This window comes from Cnephaeus nilssonii, assembly GCF_951640355.1.
Source record: "Cnephaeus nilssonii genome assembly, chromosome: 11".
Lineage (NCBI taxonomy): Eukaryota > Metazoa > Chordata > Mammalia > Chiroptera > Vespertilionidae > Cnephaeus > Cnephaeus nilssonii.
The window spans coordinates 39,788,364-39,812,590 of record NC_137082.1 but is presented as its reverse complement, the minus strand read 5'-3'; the positions used below and the strand labels follow the sequence as shown (position 1 = coordinate 39,812,590).

Here is a 24,227-nt window from a genome sequence, read left to right as displayed (position 1 = left end):
TTGTCCTTGATATGAAGGTACCAGTAAGAAGTCAGGAGACCTGAGCTCTAGGTCTTGTTTTCTCACATCTCATTTTGTTTTTATTACGCATGTTTACTTAATTTACAGCTAGTGGAAAATAAGTTGGGCCATGTTTAGTTCGAAATAATGATGTCTTAATGGTTGGGCATAATATTTATCATAAAAACATATGATTTTAGCAGCTTCTATAAGAAAATATAAAGTTTAACCCCACAACTTTCCTCTTTCTTAAAACTTCAAATTACTGGCTACCATTTTAAATTAATTTTTTGTTGTTGTTTGTACATTCTGGAAAATGTATGACATTTTAAAAAGCGTGTGTATAAAAAGGGGACATATGTAATACTTTCAATTATAAAGATTTAATTAAAAAACACAAAACTAACATAAAAACTATTTAAAAAGCGTAGGTATAAGTGATTACATAGCAGAACATGAACATTAACTTCAAACACTAAAGAATTGAAAGTTATAAATACTAGCATAGATGTGAATGTTCAAGAGGCAGTTCTGTAAATACATTCTGAGATTTGGATAGCTCTTCACTTATTTGGGCCTTGCTTTCCATTTCGGTGATCAATATTGAACTAGATACCATCTGATGTCCTGTTCAGCTCTCAGGTTCTATGAAGCTGGTCTGAGCCTGATTTAGGTCTGAGATTGACATGAAGGGGAACTGGTTCCCTGACGCTCTCAGCGCTGAGATGTTATTGATTTCTCACATATTAATACAGCTGCACAGAAGTACAATTGGCACCAACTGGAAGAAACATTTAACAGGTTCTGAGTATAGAAAACACTTTGCAGTCTCAATTCCTATGATTCCAAAATTCAGAAACGCTTCCTTTTATCTAATACACTCCCCTCAAATACACATGCTCATTTTCTCTGTCTTCTGCTTTGACACTCTGTTTATGTAACTTTGCTTGGCATACGGGAGTTTTAACTCCGATTTGAAAGTCCACACGCAGAACTAGAATGTGTTAACGAAACCTAGGAACAGATTCAGCAAAGGAGTTATGAAGCGCATCGCCTGTTCTTTAACCTCAAGGTGTACACGGAGCCCATTCAACCATTAGCTGAGTGGTAATAGGGAGCAAGAGCCTGATTAGATTACAAAATCTTCTGTATGTGAACTCCGTATGTGAAAACATAACACTTGATCTTCACCACAGTGCCACGAAGATTCAATTAGAGGACTGGTATGTGCCCAGATTTGGGGACATAAAGGGCAACTGGATTTTGAAGGAAAGATGGTAAAGAAACACCTGCAAAAATCTGCTTTTCTGTGCAACAGACTGGGTAATTGCATATGCAGATGGATAGTTAGGGATATAATTACTTGATTTGTGAACACAAATGCCCTTTCGATTGTGTGAGTGTTGAATTTTGCAGTGACAGGTGCGTGCAGATTGCTGTGCCTGTATCCTTTACACCCCTGTTTAAATATTTGGCCTGGAGTATATCTTCCCCTCATCCTGAATGTAACCGCTCTCCCGCCCTGATGGTCTGGAGGAATTGTTATAGCTCTTAATGTCTCTCCAACTTTTTCCTCATAAATAATAACCTTAATTTGAAACCTTGACTGAAAGGACTGCATACAGCCATGTGGTGTAGGGCTTACGAATTATGCACAGTAATTCATTTTTTTTTAAGCTGCTGGATGTAACTCATTAGTTTTCATTGTTTTGTGAAAATAAGGAAAACTATTAACTAAAACTACAGACTAATAGCCTGGAGTCCTCCCCCCTCCCTCCCCCATAATCAACTGAAGTTTAATGGAAAACCCTCTTTTGAAAGACTTTCTTTTATTCTCCCTCTTCTTAACCTTTTCATTAATACTTTTGAGACATCTTTTTCCTCATCTCTCCCAACTAAATAGCATTCTCAGTCATTCCCTTTCTATGTGAACATTTCTGTATCACACTGAACATATGTTCGTCCAGACACTGGGACGGTCCACATGGAACTTCGGTAAATTGAAGAATTTGTTAAGCACCTCCCTCCCTATGTGGGAGGCAGCTCACGTCCTGTTCCTGTCGCTGGCCTTGTGGGGGAAGCCATGGCGCACTGCTGTCTCTGACCAGGTGGCCGGTGTGCCAGCAGTGCGGGCCAGTGCTGCCCTGCTGTGTATGGTTACTTAGTGCCTTTTTTACTCCGTTCTCAACTCAACTGGACCTGAGTTACTTTGTCAGAGGAAGGTTAATTTCAACAGTTATTAATCTTAATAATAATACTGAGAAAAACTTGCATGTACTAGTATTCACTTCTATGTACATGATTCTCTGCTAAATATAGTACATCAGTCCTATCAGTTAATCTGTCAGACATTCTATATTATTACCCCCATTGCCTAGATCACTGGTCGGCAAACTCGTTAGTCAACAGAGCCAAATATCAACAGTACAGCGATTGAAATTTCTTTTGAGAGCCAAATTTTTTAAACTTAAACTTCTTCTAACGCCACTTCTTCAAAATAGACTCGCACAGGCCGTGGTATTTTGTGGAAGAGCCACACGCAAGGGGCCAAAGAGCCGCATGTGGCTCGCGAGCTGCAGTTTGCCGACCTCGGGCCTAGATGAGGAAACTGAGATATAATATTAAATATATTACCCCCTGCTATATTGAATAAACAGAAAGGGATTAGAGTTCAGAAATATGTGTTTCTATGGCCCATGTTTTTATTTTGTGGAAGTCAAATTTGTAAAAATAATGATATATATGTCTGTATATATAACATGTATATCATCATCATCATCATCATCATCATCATCATCATCATCATCTTGAACCTGCCTTAAAGGAACTAAATCTACATTTACCCAAATAGAGTCCAAGTAACACAGAGATCCCAATTAGACTGGCTGTAATAGGAGGCTTCACACAAGTCTTCTAGATATAAAATATATATGTTTTGTTAATCCTCACCTGAGGATATTTTTTCCATTGATTTTTAGAGAGAGTGGAAGGGAGGAGGAGAGACAGAGAAAGAGAGAAAGATTGATTGGTTGCCTCCTGTGGGGGCTGGGCCAGGGCTGGGGATCAAACCTGCAGCCGAGGTACGTGCCCTTGACCGGAATTGAACCAAGGACCCTTCAGTCTTCATACTGACGCTCTATCCACTGAGCAAATCTGGCTAGGATTAAGTATTTTAATTTCTATATATTTGTGTTTGCTGCTCTTCTAAGGCACATTTTCTCAGTATGATGTTCTTTATGCTTTTTGCTTAAAAAATGTAGAGATTAAATTTTGCCTACAAAAAGGTTCGAAACCATTCTTCCTGGTTCTTCATGTGCTATTGAAAAGTACACGCGTGTGTGGTGCTATAGCTGCTGCGTGTGGGGAAGGAGCCGGCACTTGGCTCAAATAATGTTCGGAGCCACCTGCTTTGAATGTGGTCTGATTGAATTGGATGACGGCTGCTTTTCATCACTGCGCGGGATTGGGATGTGGGGGAAGTGTTTTGTTTTGATATTTCACATGTGCTTAGGTGTTAGCGGTTTCAGATTGTTTAAGAACAGGCTCTCATCATTGAGTGTTGCTGAATCCTGTGGGGGAGATTTGAAAGAAACCTTGAGTATTTCTAGGTCTGTTTAAAAATTATGTCTTCTTGGGTGGTGTGTTTGTTTTCAGGATGCAGATTGCCTTGTGGAAAATGGCAGATCTTTTTTCCTCACAAAAAGTTCTTGTTTGTTTGTTTGTTGTATTAACCTATTTTTTATAGTTCCTCCCCATGAGCTTTGATATCAGTACATTAATCGTTAATACTACTAGGTTCTCTGGAGTTCTTGGTGCTCTGTGGGCTCATTTTTCTTCTGTAAGGCTGACGGTTAACATCCATCTGTTACTGGCCTGGGACTTGAGGTTCTGAACATTATTATGTATTTGATTGCAGCTCATGGGCACTGGTAGGTAGCCTGAAGGAGAAGGTTGAGTGGTGGGTGTGGGAGAGGCCTGGTGAAAATCCTGATTTAGAGATACCCAGGAATATGTTGTTTTAAACAGTGCTCCAGATGACCGATATTGTTGGTCTGAGGGTCACTTGGAATTAGGGAAACTGTGGCTCTAATGGATACCCCAGCATTTCTCAGACTGGGTACCCCTGCACTCTAATATGCCAGATACTTTTTGTACCCTGCAGATTCCTGGGTTCCACTGGGTGTGGTGCCCGGGGACAGGTATCTTTAATGTGCCCTTCTTGGTATGTGCATTTCTACTAAATTTTGAGAACTGCCTCTCCAGAGATTCTGAGTTACAGGAAATTATGGCGCAAATTGGAGGATTAGAAATCGCATCTAATATCTATACGGATCACAGAACCCTCAAAATAGGGGACAGGTGTGTTTGGAAAGCTTGTTTTGTAAAGAGAGTCTTTTCTCCCTTTGATTTCTCTTATTTACACTGAAGCTAAGTTTCTGAATTTAAAAGAAAAAGAAAAAAAAGAGCAGCAACAACAAAAGCTTCCCCAGGCAGACCAAAGCTGGGAAGTGGGAGGAGCAAGCGCCCTTTGTTTTATTTTGTGACAACTGTTTGACTAGCCTTTTGCTTTGTCCAGTTAGTTCTTGGCCACAGAGGATGCAGGATTACAAGCATTAGAGGCACTCAGTCAGTGGGATCAGCTCCCAGCACCGGTCTCTCTGGAGAAGGAGCTACAGCCTTAATTGGGTGAAAAGGCATGTACCTACAGTTTTTAGCCAGCCCAGTTGCCTTTTTTTGCATTTTTTTTTTCTGACCACTACTCCTTTCTTTCTTCGCCATCCCCTAATTCTCAAACTCTTTTGAGGCCAAGATCTTGTAAGAAAGACTTTTAAAAAACAATTTCTCTCCTATTGGTCTGAACATTTCTATATAGCACAGAGGCATGGCGTGCTTTAAAGTTTATATACTTGACGGCTTTTCTTTCCTCCCTTGTTACTTAATTTTTGAAAATTACTTGGTATATGGGTAACACAAGAGAGAATATATGTGTGCTCTATTTAATCTGAAAACCTTGTTTGTTTTGTATGTTAGACTAGAGCCAATGGAAAATCCAGGAAGTGAGGATTTTCACAACCACAACTGAATATAGAACATCATAGATTTTTTGTTATGAGTATAAATATTGAGAATAGTTTTGTTTGTTTATGCTGGTGCAGTTTTATAGTAAATCCTTTTAAATGGGGTGCAAAGCCATCCATGGATATGTGTAAAGACTTTGTAAAGTCATGCACACAATAAATTACCCTTGGATTTGAACAAGTTTGTAGATATGTGTGGCCTTACCAGGGGTTTTTGAAAGGCAGTGTGTACATCTACAAGCTGGTTCTACATCTTTCTTACATAAGCCCTGAGTAAACCTAGTAGTAAACTATATATCAGGTAGTCGAGTTAGGTTATTTCAAATATCTCTCTTTATAAAGATGCAATAATTTGTGAATTTCATCTCATAGGTTTTTTTATTATCCCATTCTTGTCTATTTTTTATAGATTCCCCCACTCATTGTTTTAGAGAAATAAAACATATAATGACATAATTTAAAATGTATAGAGCTCTTGCTGAGGAAAAAAATGCTTTCTTTATTATATTGTGCTTTGTAATAATGTATTTCCATTGATATGACAAAATTTCTTTGAATTGTTGATAATTATTTTGTCAAATTCCATGATTCTTGTTTTATGATATTTTTCCATTACCAAGAATCTGAGCTTTAATGTTTAGTAAAGCCACTTATTCACTCAACAGTGTTCACTGAGCTTTTATCAAGGCACTGGCCCCCAGGTCTGGGCCATAAGACCCAGTTAGGACCGTCCCCCTGTCCCAAGTTTACATCCTGGTGGGGGGTCAATAAATAAGAATGTCAACCAACAAACATGCATCTATCTGTCTGTCTATATCTATCTAAATATGGAATCAGGATAAATATTGTGAAAAAATAGAGCAGTGTAAGAGGTCAGTATAATTACGGGGTGTGTACGAACTGGGCATGCTCTTCAAGGTAGCCATAGAGGGCCTTCCCAATGAAGTAAGGTTTAAGTTAATGACTGTAAAGGTTTGAATATTTGAGATGATTTATATTATTTGCATAGATTTTTGAGGACAGAGTACAGCTTCTTAAAGTCCTTACGTATGGATGCCATTGAACTTTTTCTGCTTAGATTATAGATAGTAAAAACAATTTGCAAATTATTTTTGTAATATACATAAGTGTATATTAAAGTGGGGATGCCTAGAATACACTGTTATACACATGCATTCCAATTTCTCATTCTGTGGTCAAGAAACGTGATTATATAAAAAGATAAACCATGTCCACCAAGGACCAAATGAAAGTTCATATTTGCTGTGAGAAGATAATCACTTAATATTGTATATAGATTATATTTGTCATATGCACTACCTAAATCATTAAAGCCTTAACGTTGAATTATTATAAAATCACATTCTATGTAATTACTTTGTGGGGAAGTGACATTTCAGCTTTATGAAGAATTTGTATTTCATCCCTCAGCTCTATCTATACACACCATACCGATATATGTAATTGGCTGATTGGGGTGTGTGTGTGTCCATCAGAGGACTTATTCATTCGTTTATTCATTTTACCTGCATTTACCGAGTAGGAAGGAATGTTTCCAGCTGGAGGGAAGACATGGAGACCAGAAAATAGAGGTATGCTGGGTGACAGTGAGGAGGCTAATGTGACTGGAGCACAAAAGGGTCAGACAAGAAAAGAACATAAAAACAAATCACCAATCACCTTAAACGCTAAGCTAAGGAATTGCAACTTTATACCAAAAGCCAGTGGTTCAGTGGGGCAAATCTGAAGTCAGGGAAAACTGGTTTTCAGATCCTTCTTTTGAAAGGAGGCAGTAAGAGAGGAAAGGCAGGGGGAGAAATTAGTAAAGACTGCAGTAGTAAAATCAAATAAGGATTAGTGAAAGGTTTGCAAGCATTGCTGAGGGAGAAGATCCAGATCTCTGCTTTATCTCTCACTGCTTTATTAGACTTAATCTTCAGTGAAATAAAACCATTTTGATTCTTCAGTGTATTTTGAGGTAAAGCCTTTTCTCTCTAGTCCACCTTTTATCTCGCTGGACTTTGGGATTCCCTTCTCCATGTTCTCTTACCTTTCCTGCTGCATCTCTGGAACTTTTCCTGTAGCTTCTATCTACTTTTCCAAAAGATGTCAATGCACAGTTCATTGATGTTTATTTGTCATTTGTAGTTTTACTTAAAACTTTTTGCTAATACAATTTTCTTCAAGAGCATATTTTATCTCTTTAACTTAATTTGAACTCAGATTCATAACTAATTTGGAGAGGCCCAAACTTGAAAATAGGTTGTTTTCTATATCTTTAAGTAATAGGACTTATTTTCCCTTCTATTGAAGTGGGGTATGAATAATCTTTGAGGCCTCAGGAGAGTCCACAAGACGTTATGTAGTCAAAATATTGAAGAACTTCAGTATTATTAATACTTAAAGATGGCTTTCCTGGATCAAAAAAAATGTAAGGATCTGGGGACCATGTTCTCTGCTCTCACCCAGTGTGGTTTGCTCATCTATAGTTATATGGAGCAGAGGTTCAGTTTTGAAAACCCGATGCAAGCTATAGACTCTCTCCCCAGAAAAATGTGTTTAGCTAAATACATGAGTACAATTTTGCAACGATTTCAGGAGTCTCTAGATCTTCCTAAGGCCCACCCGTGGGCCTGGGATCTGGAGAGCCAACCTCCCCCCACCTCTCATGCCCATCCTGGCAGTGCTTAGGCCATGTCTGTGGCATGCCTGTAGAACTGATATTGGTAAGTCAAGGAGAAAGTTCTTTCAGTACCTTTTGCAGCCATTAGCTTTACCGGTACTAAGTGCTCATTAAGTATTTCCTGGTATTTGATATTTGTGAGAGGGTCACAGGGGACAGGGGAGGGTGAGAGAGAAGAAACATGTGCATAGCAGAGAAGAATTATATTAATGAGGAATTATGAAATACATACCTGGTACATTTTCTGAAAATGATGCCTGTGTGGGCCTTGGGCAAATGTGAGTGGCCAGGAGATGATGGTATTGCTGTAGGTGAAATCCAGACTTATTCCGAGATGGTATTTATTGTCAAAGAACCCTAATGAGCAGTAAGTTCATAAACCTTTTTCTGAAAGGGGGATCTAATGTGTTGGGTCTGTTGTTTCTTGTAAGGTATTTTTAGCTACAGCAAAAGGAAACCCTAAGTCAAACTGCCTTAAACATAAGGAAGTATATTACTTCATGTAGCCTGCTCTGAAATGTCTAGTGTTATTCCTCATACATGTGCTGGTTTTATCGGAGGTATGACAAGGAGGTTCCTGCTGCAGTTGTAAGCATCATGCCCAAACAGGAACATGTCCAAGAACATAAAAAAATCATCTCCTAATTTGTCTGTTCCTTTAGAGCCAGGAGACCTTTCCAGGAACACAGTGGCAGATAGGCCTTTGTGTCTCAGTGTTCATTTTAAAACAAATCCCTGACCAGGGGAAGGCAAGGGTTGGGATTGGCAACAGTACTCAGGATCTGTGACTGGAACTGGAGATGAGGTCACTTTCTCCTGACCCACTTGGAGGAGGGGTGGCTGGGTGAAAACAAACAAACAAACAACAAAAACCTCTATAGGTTTATTGTGAGGAGAGGAGATGGAATGGATGTTGGGTAGACAGAACTAATGGTGTCACTGCATCTTCTGATAACTAATGTTTTGAATAACATAGAATAAATGATGTTCATATTATTACAGTCCAGCTCTATCTATGTTATTTTCCCTACCACAACATATGAGAGGTGCTCAAGTCTGTGTAAGTGAATTTTATAATAGATTTTCTATCCTCTTGGGGACTGGTTTCCACTACTTCCTCAATTTAGTTCTGGACCCTACTGTCATGCACAAAAGAGAAAGGTGAAATTTTACCATGAGGCGCTGATGTGTAGAGTTTGCCTAAGCGGTCCATTGTTTACCATCGCACTTTCTTCATTGGTGGGTTAGTCGTTAAGAGGCTCGGTTATGTATTTTTATCTTTGAGAATTTTCAGGTATAGCTTACAAAGCAATACCTATTTTCATCTCTTTATATGCATCTCCAATTTAAAAATATTTATTATGTTTCTGTGTAGGTGACAGGGGAAAGAGTGTATAAAAATGAGTTAAATATTTTTCTCCAAGTCAGTGTTAATTTAAATAATAGAATTTTCCTCTGGGATATATTTAACCCAAAAGAAAAGTGCTGATAATTAGGAAATTGGGATTCTCAATGACATGTGAGAGGAACATCTTTCTCTACAGAGAACGTCCTTTGTCTGAATTTCGGATTTCAGTTTTTGAAGATGTCACTTTTCTTTCATGGCATAAGAAAGGGGGCGAGAGTCACTTTGGAAAGAGCTTAAGAGGAGAAATGATGAGTTCTCCTCCCAGCTCTTCCTGTGCCTTTCCTTGGGAACTTGAACCACAGCCTGCATTTCTCTGATGTATATAGTTGTAAGGGAACATGAAATGCTGTGTGACAGTGCTTTGAAAAGTCAAAAGCAGTAAACTGCTCTAGGGTGTTTATTGTTGTGACCGTGGTGTTCTGATTATTATACTTGAAGCAGAACTTTAAATATTAATGATGCTCTTGTTTGTCAGTGGGGAAATTCCAGTGGAAAGGTTTTCAAAAACTGTTGAGCTGTAACTGCTGTTGAGGTAATGGACACAGCGTGCCTACTCCACTTTCTGCTTCGCTATCACCAGATCGCAGAAAGCTGTGCTGCTGCAGAGGTAACCGTGGTTTTCTCCTCTGTCCTGAGGCCAATGGTCTATAATATGTATCAAGGCACTAGGGTGCATAGCAAAGAGAGCATGAAGAGGCAAATATTTCCCTGTACAATGACCGTATGAGAGATTATTTCTGTCAAGAGGATAAAACGTACACGAAGTCTGACTGTTTCACTGCATTTTCCTATAGAAACCACTGAGCTTGAGATCTGTACATTAACTCCTATCTCGTCATTGACTGGCAAGAATTTCAATGTGTTAAGGATACTGATCTGCATATTTTCTGCTGAAACTTAATCCATACTTGCAAATTTGTGAAACAAACTCTAGTTTAAATTATGGAGAAAGAAGTGTTGTGTGCAACAAGTTAAGCTAATCTTTATGGCATACCTCTGGTTTAGTTTCTCTAGTGAACAGTGGATAGAGTGAAACACTATACATTTTCATTGTATTAGGTCTTAAGACCTAAGAGCTCTGCAGAATTTTTCATAACTTGAATTCTGTTTGCCTTTTTGACATTTTCCTGTGTGCACAGCCCATTTGAGAGGCTGATGGCGAACCCATTCAACTGAGATGGTGCCGAGTGCTTCCTCCCTCTCCAGCCCTGGGCTGGGCCCTGGAGATGGATGGAAAGCAGACAGGACTCAGTGTTTGTCTTCATGCAGCTCATTGTTCAGGGTGGCAGAAAGGAATCACTTGAGGATCATAACAATGCAGAATCCCATCTGTGACGAGTCCAATGAAGGAGAAGGACAGGATACCTGACCAGGAGGGCAGGAAAGCTCCCGCCTGGGAAGTGATGACTCAGCTGCGAGTTGATGTAGGAGTGAAACAGGCCAAGCCAGGCAGTGGAGTGGCAGGACGGGGTGGGAGTGGGTGCTCATAGAGGAGACACGTCTTCAAGTTCTGCCGCAGGAGGGCCTGGGGTGTGCATGAGCATTGTCAGGGATCAGGGTAACTAGAGGAGAGAAACCGAGGGTGTGTTTTGGTACATTACCAAGATGGCCTTGAGGGACCATACTTTCAGAACATTGCTCTTATCCTAACACCAGTGGGAAGACTTTGAAATATTTAAAGAGGGAGTGGAATAATGGGATTTGCATGTCCATTCACAAAGCCCTCTGTGCTTACACGCGGCACACTTTATATTAATACAATGACGACGCCTGAGGCTCTTTCTCCACTTGTGGTGCTCTCACTGACATATACTCATCTTCTTCCCCAGTGTGTAGTATCCTTATAGTTTGTGTGGGATTACTACATCGCCAGGGCGACAACTGTGATTGGGCTAACCCAATCACAGGATAATTCTATCCCTTCACCATGGCTTCAAATTTGGGTCCTCTCCATCTGTGCAAATCCCTGCATGTGTTCCCTGGCTGTAGGAATTGGTTCCATGATGGTCTCAATTAAGGCAAAGTTCAGGAGGAATTTTGCTCTTTTGTAAACTTAACTCTCCACAAGAAGAGGAATAAGGAAGCAAGTTGTTTTAGAAATCCCATGAGCATGATGGATGGAGTCCAGCTTTAGGATGAAGGCGATGTGGAGAGGGCACAGTGGGCAGGTGGAAGGAGCCTATGTCTTTCCTAGTGTGGTGGATCCACTGGATATATCAACCCTGAAACCTGCTTTGTCTCTGCACGTTCCACTTCTCTGGGCCAGAAAATTCTCTATATGAGGGGACTTTTAATTAGACTGCACCTAAAATTACCTTAATCTCTATGCCACTGCTTCCTTCTCCTTTCTATACCCTAAATTGTAATGTCTCAAAGGGAATGGTTCTAGCCTGTATAACACTCCTTTCTCTAAAATCCCATAACATTTATTATTCTGTTAGTAATCAAATACTGCTCTTTATTTATGTCTCCTAATCTAGGTTATATATTTCAGAGAGAAAGAGCTCTATTTTATATTGATTTTGTTTCCCATTTGTGTTAAGTATCATGCTATTATAATAATAGTAATCCTAATAAAATAGGAGTTCTACCTTTCGGGTTCCATGGATATATTTTTTCTAAATTGTCTCTAATCATCACAACAGTATTGGAGGGTGGATATCATAATTCCCATTTTACAGATGAGGATACATAGAATTGAGATGATAAAATTTTTCTCCAAAATTACACCAGTAGCCAGCAGCTCGCCACTCCTATTTGGAAGATAATGGTTGAAGAAAGAATGGCTAATGAGTGTATTGAGTTTATTTTTTTGAGACAGAGGACACTGAGCAGCCTGAGAACATTTGGTGCTCAGAGGGAGGAAATGCTAAGAGGGGAAACAAGTCTAAAAGGAAGAGAAAGATAGTTCAAAGACCAATTTCCCCTGCTTCCCAATTTTGACTAGTGCCAGTTTTAACTGCCTATGTTTGCTTTGCTTGGAAGATAGAATCATTGTGCCAGGATTCACAGGAGTTTGTTTTGGAGGATGCATTAGTCAGGGCATGCTAATTGCTGGAATAAACAACCACCAAACTTTAGTAGCTTAACACCACAGGGCTATTTCCCTCTGGTGTCACAAGACCTATGGGGTGGGCTCTGTTCCCTCTAGTCCTTCAGCTCTGGTTTCTTGCATGCTTTAGCTTGGCCATCCCCCAGGCCTCAGGGATTTACTAGATTCTTTGCATGGGCTGAACAAAGAGGGAAGAGAAAGTGCTTGGAGGATTAAATGGGAGGTTTCTGGAAAAGGCAAACATTACTTCTGCTCACATTGTATTGGCCAAATCTCAGTCACATGTTCTCACTTTACTGCAGAGGAGGATGGGAGATACAGACTTCCTGTGTGGTCAGGGTTGCGGGGCGAGGGTGATAGAAATGGGAACTGGAGAAAACATAGTCTAGTTTTAGCCACAGAGTGTTACACCAGAGACCTGAGAGTTTGGTGACCACTGGTTTTCAGAGGCATTGAGTTTTCAACCAAGGCACTACCATGTGGTGCACACTCAGCTTCTAAAGGACATTGGATGTGAGGCATGCTGATGGCCTATAACTAGGAAAGTTGTTCACCTTCTGTGAAGAGAAGATAATAGCATGCATTTCAGGAGTTGTTTTGGAGAGTAAAGGAAACCATGAAGATGGAACTGATTTGTTAACTAGAACCAGATACCTAGACAAAAATTAATCTGCAATGTTGCTTGGGAAGAAAGAGAAAGTGCTAATGCAAAGAGGATTCGGTAATGAATGGTGGGAAGTAGGATATAGATATTTTTCTTTGGAAACCCATTGCCATGTTTCATGTCATTAAATTTTGTTTCTTTTAATGAAGTAGTTTTTTAAAAAAATGTTTTTATTTTATTTATTTTAGAGAGATAGAGAGTGGAAGGGAGAGGGACAGAGAGATGGAAATATCGATGATGAGATAGAAACATCGATGATACGAGAGAACATCTAAAGGCAGCCTCCTGCACGCTTCCCCTCACTGGGAATTAATTGAGCCAGCAACCTGGGCCTGTGCCCTGACTGGGAATTGAACCATGACCTCTTGGTTCATGGGCTGATGTTCAACCACTGAGCCACACTGGCCAGGCTAATGAATTAGTATTTATGAATACCATAGAGGCTTTCCACAATTGTATTATTTAATATCTTTAATTTTTACCGTAAAGGTTATATTTATAATTATTATTTATGATTATTATTTTTAATTGGTAAAACTGATTTTTAATGATTGTGGACTTTTCACTGGTTTCAGAGTGACTGCTTTGAAGAGTCCTGCGCAGAGCCTTGAATTAAAGTGGGAAAAGAAGCTGAGGGCTGGGTGGGCCTTTGTAAGATAAATTACAATACATTTGATACTATGAAGAGAATTCGTTTTTTTCCTGTTTTGCATTGGCTATATGTTGCTTTGATTTCATTCTGTATTTATGAGGCTTATAGTATTTCTTTTCTTTGGCTTTCTTATTTGTAACTGCAGATTTAGCGATTTCTTTTGTGTACCACTGCCTCCCAGAATTTGGCCCAACAGTTTTGAGTAGCTGAACGATTTATCGAGGACAGATCAGCTGAAATGTGGCTCAACTTTAGTAAAGCAGACGGAATGACATAAGGTTAGGTGACTGATGTGTGAGTTTTTGAATTTGATTTGGTTTTACATGGAAAGGTTGAAGCAATGATCCATGTATTCTAATAAAAATCATCAGTACAAATCAAATAAAATCTGGCTTAGTGGCTATTTTCCCACTGTCACTCATGGCTAGCCTGTGCTGTTACAGACCACATTTGGCAGGCACTGGTTTTTCCTACAACAACATCTTAAAAGTAGTCGTGCAATCTTTGTATGTTAAGAAGGCATCTTTTCTAATCAGACTTTCTGCTAATCTCATCAGATAAATCATTATTCTCTGCTGACAGCTCTGGCTACCCCTAAACCCCTTCCCTGCTTCTTGTTTTCTCTCAAGATGCCTGGTTATTGTCATTTTTCAGGTCTTTGTGTCTATTTCCTTTCAAACTCAGGACATTTCTTCCATTCCTGAGGAAGAGTTACAGCTTTTTACCATTCCGCTTAGTGAATTTACAGACCAGTAGTACATCATATAGACCAGCAGCTCATCTCTTTCTGACCAGTAATCCATCGATTATCAGATGGACAAAAGGCAGGTTGCATCCAAACTGTAGACCTAGTAAAAGACTAAAATGCTTATTCCCATGAATTGGATTGATTTAAACTTAAGAAAATATCAGTCGATTCTAACGTATTTCAATTTCTACCTCCAAAAGCTGGACTAGTAAATTAATGCAGACGTATTTCAACTACTACAGTTATGGCAGTGTTTTAAAGCTCTTGGAAATGAAAGTAAGAGTAGTAGCATGGTTAGGGGAAGGGTACAGTTCCTTTTTGTCATTATAGACCAGACCAACTATCACAGCCCCTGGGCCTCACTCAAACCAATGCAAGCTCATGTCATACTGGTCATATGGGGCTATATAGGATACAGGGTAGCTCAGAGGGGCTATTGGCAAGTTTTTCATTGCTGATACGATTTTAAAATGCATATTGCTAGATATGAAAACGGAATCATTATAATACTATTGAACTTTCCTATTTTTGCAATTATTCTAACGAACTTAAGCAAGTATTCTGTTACCTGTTAGAATTAAAGGGGGGAATGGAATGGCCTCTTTTATATCAGATAACTTTTGATTTTTTTATGCTTTTGAAAAATAGTGTTGGTCTGCTTATGCTTAAGTATGCAACTTCCTTTGATCCCAATTTCATACTTTCAGTGACTCCAGATAAATCATTTTAAATAAGATAACTATAAAAAACATTTTGGAAAGCAGAAAGCATAATACACAAGTTTGGTTACATTATTGTGAGATAAATGTAAAACCCTTTAGGTCACCAGACACAGTTCTCTGACTATACACACACACACACACATACACACACTTGTAAGTCCAACTAGGAAAAACCTTTTCAATTGTCTGCCAGGCATTTGGCTGAAATGAATTATAGGGAAATCTTTCTAAGTATGAATAAGTCAGAGTTGAAATACACCAGCACTGTTCAGCTAATAAAATGACATAGGCTTCATCCAGGGTTAAAGGGGCCATTTCCACCTTATATTGATGACAATAAGTTAACTCACTCAATATTGTACAATGTGCATATGTTCTATCAAATGACCAAGCTTTACTCACAATCTTTTCTGGTGATCAAGCTTCTCTCCTCCTCCTCCCCTCCCCGCTTTTTTTTTCAGTAGTTAGATCATTTGTGTCACCTTTCTAAGGTGTCAGTTTACTTACCACTTTTAAAAACTTAGGTATTTCCCACTTTAAAACATTTAAAAATTTTTCTGGCCAACCTACAAAAACCGCGCTAGATTTTCTTGTGTCATACGTGTACTTCTGTATCCTTGATTTTATTGGGAAGTGCTCACTGAGGCAGATCTCCTTTGTACATAGTGGTTTCTAGTACGTGGTACAAAGAGGCAAGAAACAGCCACTCTCCTTTGTACATAGTGGTTTCTAGTACGTGGTACAAAGAGTCAAGAAACAGCCACTGACTCCAGAATGGATTATTTAACTTGGCTTCATGCATTTCATTGATTCACTAGTGGGTTGCTCAATCTTGTCTTTATCTTGGCTGAATTCCTTCCAAGTTAATAGTATATATGTCTTCATTTATTCTAGTTACTATCCTCCTTACCCCCACTGAGGTCACACTGCTGCTACCACTAATAACGTTATCCATTGAGATGTCACCAGGGCATAAATAAACAATTGAGGAATATTTCTTACCAATTCAGATAGACAGAAATTTCAGTCGAGTTTTGCATGTGCTTCCCTACATTTCTATGCTTTTAAAAACCAGTTGACCAGACCAGAGGATCTGTGAGGCTCTCTAGGATATTGTGAAGGGTTATCAGTGATCCAAAGATGGGGGGAGTGGGTGTTGAGGACATTTTCACTTTTTTCTTTATACACTTTTGTGGTTTAATTTTTTCCAATAAGAACATAATTAAAAATTAGTTGTAATGGTCTTAAAGTATCTCCCCATAGATTGCTGATTAGTTGCACAGGGAAAAGTTGTAATTATACAGTGTAGAATTCCCATAATACCTTGACCAGGCGATAAAATTAGAATAACAAATGAAAGAGGCAGACCACCATGCCATCCTGTGGCTGTATGTGATATTCTGGGAAAGAGACAAGGTCACTTATGTAGTACTAGAGGCCCGATGCATGAAGATTCATGCAAGATTGGGCCTTTCTTACCCTGGCTGTCAGTACCGCCTTCAATCTGACTGGAGCCGCCTTTGCGTTCTGGCCCAGAGCCGCCTTTCCACCTTCCCACGCTGACCAGAGGCCCGGAGTGGCTGGGGCAGTGTGGAACGCCTGCGTCGTTGCCATGGCAACGATGCAAAGCGTCCCGCTCCGTCCCTGGCCACTTGGCACCTGTGTATGCAAATTAACCCTCCATCTTTGTTGGGTTAATTTGCATACTCACTCCTGATTGGCTGGTGGGTGTCACAAAGGTATGGTCAATTTGCATATCACTCTTTTATTAGTGTAGATTTTGCCCACCTGAATATAATCCTGATGCAGCATCAGAAAAAAAAAAAGCCAAGTTGAGAAACATTCTATAAACCAGGCGTCCTCAAACTACGGCCCGCGGGCCACAAGCAGGTGTTTTTGCCATTTTGTTTTTTTACTTCAAAATAAGATATGTGCAGTGTGCATAGGAATTTGTTCATAGTTTTTTTTAAACTATAGTCTGGCCCTCCAACGGTCTGAGGGACAGTGAACTGGCCCCCTGTTTAAAAAGTTTGAGGACCCCTGCTATAAACTAACGGGCCTGAATTCTTAAAAAATACCAATATTACAAAAAGAAAAGGAAGATTGAGGAAATTACAGATTAAAATAGATGAGAGTGATGTGCTGATTAAATACAGTGAGTAATCCTGGATTTTTTTGGTGTATGCTTAGTTAAATGTATTTATTATACTTGATATCACTTGTCATTTATGGACTGTGGATTAGATAACAGTATTATATCAAAGGTAGATATCCTAATTTTGATAACTATACTGTTTTTGTTCTTAGGAAATAGACACAGAAGTATTAAGGGATAAAAGGATATGACTGGTGCAACCTACTTGCAATGGTTGAGACACAGCAAATTACGTAGTTTTAACTGCATTGTGATAAAAAAACTTTTGAAAATAAAACATAGAAAAACAGGAAAATTTTTTAAATGTGTTGTTCCTGCCCTACCAGCATGGCTCAGTGGTTGAGCATCGACCTATGAACCAGGAGGTCCCTGGTTCGATTCCTGGTCAGGGCACATGCCCAGGGTTGCGGGCTTGATCCCCAGTAGCGAGTGTGCAGGAGGCAGCCAATCAATGATTCTCTCTCATCATTGATGTTTCTCTCTCTCTCTCTCTCCCTCTCCCTTCTTCTCTGAAATCAATAGAAATACATATTTTTAAAAAATGTGTTGTTCCTGGACTTTAATCTCTAATCTTTTCTTGATTACCCTCCAGGTGGGGCCAGATTATCTGTGGGTTTTGTTTTGTTTTGATTTGTTATTATGTTTGTTTTGAGGTTCTTGGGTATTTTGATGGTCAGCCACATTTGAATTTTTTTTTTTTTTCTAAAAGAGTTGGTAGGATTATGTTGAGATTGATCAGGTGCCACTAGATAAGTAGCAGAGAATTCCTCAAACATGGAGTGAAAGGGTGAAAATTGACTTTGTTGAGTGTGGGGAAATGAACTTGGTGTAATGTTGTTGCATTCTTTTGGGGTTTCAGCCTAGTCAGAGCAGTCTGTAGTTCACCAGGAAACTTACTGTTCTTCAAATGCCACAAAAATTAAATGTTTTCTTCAAATTCTGTTCTCTCACAATTGTGATCATCAAATTTATATTGTATGGTTGGGTATCAGACTGTATATTTAGGCAAAATTCTGTTGAGCCCATTAAGTAAAAATAAAGAGATTCCCCCCCCCCTGTCCAAACTATTACAATTTCACATTTATAAATTATTTCAAATTCATTTTTAATGGACTATTTCCTTTCAAATACATGTGGAGATGGTGTTATAAAACTGTAAACAGTTTATGCATTTTTACAGATTTCCATTTTATGTGTTTGATACTGATTTACCTCTTTTTAATTGCAACAGAGGTAAAGAATTAGTAGTTTAAAACAGTAGGGACTGCATGTTCTGCTGTGATCAAGGAATTAGATAATCTGACTTGTTTGCTTAAGGGGTCTGTATCTTGAGACTTTTATAGGGTAGTATCAAGGCTCTGAGCCTTCTTATTATGCCAATACCCAGAAGATTGCTTTAATGAGAAGTAAAGGGCCTTTTTCCAATTACAAGGGAATAATTGTATTAAGTTCCTGTGTTATGTCAACCTGCTTTGATTTGATTACTGCAAAAGAAATGGATTTATCTGTCAGTGTTACTTAATTAAGCCTTCTCATTGATGTTTTGCAGAGTAATATAGTGTGGTTTGCACATTTGAGCCTAAATACAAAGAAAATTGGCCTAAAACTAAGACATGACCCCTAAAGATAACATGTAAGATTGATTGCTTGTCATTGGCAGGTCAGAGGCTGCAGTGCTAAACACAGGTGGAAGATAGGGATGTTGAAAGGATAAAATGAAAATCAGTCTATGGGAGTGATTATTATAAGCAAAAAGGACTGTGCTAGAAAACTGGATTTTAGGAAAGGTTTTTGAGTATTTAAAACTGGTTGGCTTCACCAATAATAGCCAGGCACCTGGAATAGGGAATGAAATGAGGTGGGACTGGAGGAAACAGAAGTCGATGTTGCTACAGTATAAAAGGAAAGAGAAGATAAAGAAGAAAGGAAGAGGAATGATGCCATTTGGGAGAAGTGGACCATTGTGGTTGTGCAGAGCAATTACAGCTCACAAATATTTCAATTAAGCCAGCATCCCTTTCCCAGAGCTTCACAAATGGTACCCTAGGGAGAACAGAGGTATGGGGTGGGGGGAACATCGAAGATGCAACTGTTACATGTTTCATCTTGGCTCTTTTTCCCTTTCCATTGGAATAAACGTAATAAATTATCAAATAGGGGTTTTAAATAGCAATTTGTATATCTTAAGTCATTACAGTATTATGGATTTTAAACCATGAAGTTACATATATGATTTGAAAAATGCATGCAAAATTGCATATACATGTTAATACAGTTATATATTTTATTCTATTAGGGTATGGAGCATATTTTAAAATTTATTTCTTTGTTTAACATAAATTTTCTAAAGTATCTCTCTTTTATTTTTCACATTTTGTTAGGTCTGTTGGTAAATACATCCTTAAGAGGGACTAAGCACCTAATTACAAAGTTCCCCTAATTATATTTACTTTTAATTTAGGTACTTTGAAGCTTATCTATGTAGTGTTGGAGCTAGATGGTATGTTTTAAAGTCTTCACATATGGCAGCTTACTTTCAATTGTTACTCTCAATTGATTTTGAAATAAGTCCCCTCACCCCAGAACATTATCTGAGTAAGACCGATGTTTATTAAGTGCTTTTAGACCAGTTACATTTTAAAAAGTCGAAGGAGGCATGTACAATTCACACTATGGTACTCTTGCCTCAGTCATTCATGCCTCTTCTTTCCGGGCTGTTGCTTAGAAAGAAGCGATCCTGAACCGACTGCCTTCTCTTTAAAGGGAAGACCCAACTGGTTAGTCCCACACAGTTGAAGCGGAAGGGTGGTAAATAACACCCATGTCTCTGTATTTCATGTTACATTATTCAGGTTAGAATTTTATTCAAGTTAGGTAGTTATTGATGCTTCCAAATTATCTGGATTGATACAGACTTCAAGGCTATTTCCTTTTGTCTCAGTTTCATAACATAACTCTTTACTCACCTTGAGTTTCAAGATTTTTGAGTTTCAAAATAAGGAACACAACTGGCATATTTATAACAAAATATCTATGTATTTTATTTAGTTACTTTCATAGTATTTGAATTTTGTATTATATGAAAATGCTTTTTCTGTTTTAGAGCACCAAAAATGTAATTAACTTTATATTTTAAATATCTGAGATTATTTAGTGTACAGTTTTGAAAAATAGTTTATTTTGAACTTCAGGAAAATAATATTGTTTTAAGCAGTGTTCTAAAGGACACATTAATATAAGTTTAAGTTAATAAAGGCTAAAAAATACAATAATTTTCCCACTAAACTTTCTCCCCTATATATCCATATTTTACCCTTCTTTATACAATTTATATACTTAAATATAAACTATAAAATCATCTTATACTTGACCTTTGAGTTTTCAGATTTATTTGATAAGTAAATTCATCAGTGCTGAGAATATCAGTGTTGACAGCAGTGATGAAATGGAAAGCCCAGGTCTCCCTGCTCTGTATTGTAGAATCTTAGAATTTGTGTGGGAGGCATCACCACAACCCTCATCTTTTGCTCAGTCCATTTGGGAAGGTCAGGAAGTTTCTTGTCACTCACAGTTCAGATCACTCATTATGAAGTATATCTTGTCTCTTATGGAAACAGAAAGAAGTGATCATGGTTTTGTGGACATTATCTCTCAATATTTGAAACTCGTCAAACTCTCCTTTCCTCTGCCTTAGTACTCAGATTTGACTTCAGATTCCTCTACTTAAAGCTCTTATTATACTGGCTGCTAATGAAAATGTGCACATCCTTAACACGCTCTTTGCTGATGAAATATTTTGAACTCTAAATTCATCTGGCACTGACGGAGAGCATATGCCATCTCAGTTTGTGTGGAGGGCTCAGCCAAGGGTTCTTCCTGGACTAGGAAATTAGTAGGAGCCACAGATGTACGCAGTCTGTGATTCTCCATGATGATGTGGAGGATTTAATAGTGTCTGTTGTTTCAGAGCAAAGGATTTAAGACAGTGTAGACTTCAACATGTTTCAGAGCGATTATCTTTCCAGGAAAAACAGCCTCAATCCCCCAATGCATTCTGAGTGTGTAGAACCTTTCGTCGGGAAATCAATATATTTCCACAAAAGTAGGGATTTGTAGACTCTTAGAGCGATGCAGAAACCAACTCTGGTTGTTTTCTGACTTCATGAAACTCTAGGGCCTTGGATGTTTGGCATGATCTGGGTGCAAAGTATGGAAAGAACCAATGTACAACTCTAATGAACCCAAAGTGACAGAGTTAGGTAACTCTCACACTTGTTTATGTCAATAAAGTTTAAACCTATGTAGTATTTTGTCTATGTTTTTAGTTTGGGCTGTTGGTCAGCATACATAACTTTTGACAGCATATCAGTTACATAGCACACAGAAATATGTTGAAATGGTGAGGCGTAAAGAGGATATTCTAAAAGTAAATTAAGCTTCAAAACATCTAATGGTTACTGAATTCTCACTGTGATTGTGCTGTAGAGGTTCATGGAGGAGGTGTGATGTGTTCACTATGAGTATATTGGCTTTTCTAAAATCCAGGAGAATATTTGAAAGTTTCTGCCCTATTAAGCAGAACTAGTGGTCATTCAAAGTAAGAGTGAGATTTCCTTGACTAGGTCACCATTTTATGTATTTATGTGGTTTAATTATCTTAGATTTTGGGTGGTATTAGTAAATTAGGCTTTTATGGCAGATATTGGTTCCTGAGTATTTACTATGGGCCAGGTACTTCTAAAATTAGGAGGAGGCACAGATGTACGCAGCCTGTGAGTCTCCATGATGATGGGAGGATATTTAATAGTGTCTGTTGTTTCAGACCCTAGAGCTGGATTATGCCGAGTTGCTACTAAAATCCAGGCCTCCATCTCAACTGCCAGTGCTGTGTTTTCTGATATTTGATCTCCTGGAAATTTGAGAAATCAAACCATCAGTTTAATGAATGTAGATGAGAAATCATAGAAGTGAAAAATTATTTCCATATCTTTTCTCTAAATGGAGTGTTCTCCCTTCACCTCACTTTGGTGTTTTGATGCTGAAATGTCAGCCATCTGAGAGGGGACTTATGCATAACTCCTCAAATACAATGAAAATTTGTGGATTGTCAGGCTGCCTCCTAAAGCAACTGTCCATACCAAGAAAGTTACCATATCTGTCCTAGTTTAGGGTAAAATAAATTTGAAAAAAAATCTTGCACATTTGAGTCCATTTCAGTCTCATGGAAGAATAATTTCTATCATCCACTTGCTTTTCTCTTTTCCCTTCTGTTGCCTAGGTTATTGTCTCTCTATTATTTATTCTCATTTTGGATAGAGGTGGCAACAGAACAGGGATGCTCATTGCGAATCTTGTTTCACTCTTTGTTTGCCTACTCAGTAGCCTCTAGGATATTGACCCTTTCTCCACTCCATTGCAGTGTACATTTTGATAAGCTCACCACCCCTCTGGCTTTATTGTCCTCCTACTTTTATTTTCCAGTCTCTTGACTTCTTTTAATATTTACTTTTATATAGTTGTTGTTGTATATAATTCTGTAATCTTTTGTGGACACTGAATGGGCATAAACATCCAAATGAATACATTTTCTCTGCTGAAGAGAAGTGACTGAAGGTAACATTCATTGGAGCTGGTCCTGTAGAGATCTGTAGTTCTCATCAAAAGGGTATTTTTATGGTGGAGAAAAGCACTTACTGTTTTTTTTGCATTGACAGCACCTGTGTTAGCCTTCTCTGCCATTTATTGTCATCTAAGCCCAAGTTTTCTCATATATAAAATGGGTATACTATTAGTGCATTGAAATGCTTAGCACAGTCTCTGACACATATTTAAGCTCACTAAATGTTAGCTGCTGGTATTTTTTGTTTTTGTTTTGAGAGATGAAGAACAGTTTAGGCAAAAGGCATAGAGGTGCAGAAACACGGAGGTATACCAGTGTGTGTGCAATGTTCAGATATACCAACTGGGAGTAAGCAGTGGCCAAGTGTAGGCCGTGTGCAGGGCTTACATAAAAAGTGAGTCGGGGCAAGAACTGCTGGGATGCAGATGTGATGGGGGTGTGTATTGAATGCTGCTGCAACCTGCAACCTAGGGAGGGATTTAAAGAGAGGGAGTGAGTCAGGCAGCTGTTGGTGTGGGGCATGCATCTATCTGCCTTGACTCTCCAATAGAGTAGGCTGGTGGATCTCAAATACCTGTGTACATGAAAATTACTTGGGGACCTTGTTAAAAACACAGTGTGTTTTTCCCCCATACTGACCCTGTTCCCAGAAATCCAGACTCACTGGGTCTGCCTTGGACCCTAAGATGCTGATATTTGATGAGCACACCACGGATTCAGATGCACAGTGGTCCTCAGATGCACTTTGAGAGTGCTGGAATAGTTGTTGAGGGAATGCATGCTAATTTACTGGCAGGTCTGATGAAACTCAGTGGGAGGGAAGATAGAAATAAAAAACATAAAAGTAGCATGTTTACATTCATTATGAGTTACAAATATCCATGTTCTAGCCTTGTGTTTTCTTGCTATAGATGATTGAGCACCGGTTATACAGATATAGTTTCAAAGATAAAATCTAATCAACAATCATGTGATTGTTCTCTTAGGTTTTGGAGAGCTGGGATTCCTCCTTATCTTCTAGATCTAGCAGGAGGGCAAGGGATGGCCAAACCTGTTAAAAAGAGAGCAGTAAAGAGGAGGAAGGCACACAGCATGAGGTCAGGAAATGAGAAAGGTGGAAATGGGAAAGGATGGCAAAAGAGCAGAAAAATTTGATTGGTTGAGAATCTATTTGTAAAGGAACCCAGCCAGTATTTAACCTGTTTGGAAAAAAAATGAAACTTCCAGCATTTTTAATTAGTGGATTGCTCGATTTTGAAATTGCCCAATTGAGAATACTCAAGTTTTGATGTGTTTTATCTGCCTGCTAATTAGCAGACTGCATGGCCCATTCTGTGTCCATTTTTCCTTTATCTTTGTGGATAGAACATGTATATGAAGGTCTCTTGCGACACTACACCTCAAGTCTGGGTTAAAAATGCATGTCACTCTGCATTTAGTAAGAG

At 38.7% G+C, this 24,227-nt stretch overlaps 1 protein-coding gene across 17 annotated transcripts in view; it reads left to right on the top strand.

The window, feature by feature from the left end:
* TCF4 (transcription factor 4) overlaps positions 1-24,227 on the top strand; it is a 340,184-nt gene that overhangs the window by 92,345 nt on the left and 223,612 nt on the right. The window contains exon 1 of one of the 17 annotated variants that reach the window (XM_079784805.1): positions 4,610-4,694. The exons of the other annotated variants lie outside the window; for them this stretch is intronic. The gene's annotated coding sequence lies outside the window, so the exon portion shown is untranslated. Of the gene's footprint in view, positions 1-4,609; positions 4,695-24,227 lie in introns of those variants that run through there. 17 annotated transcript variants of the gene reach the window in all.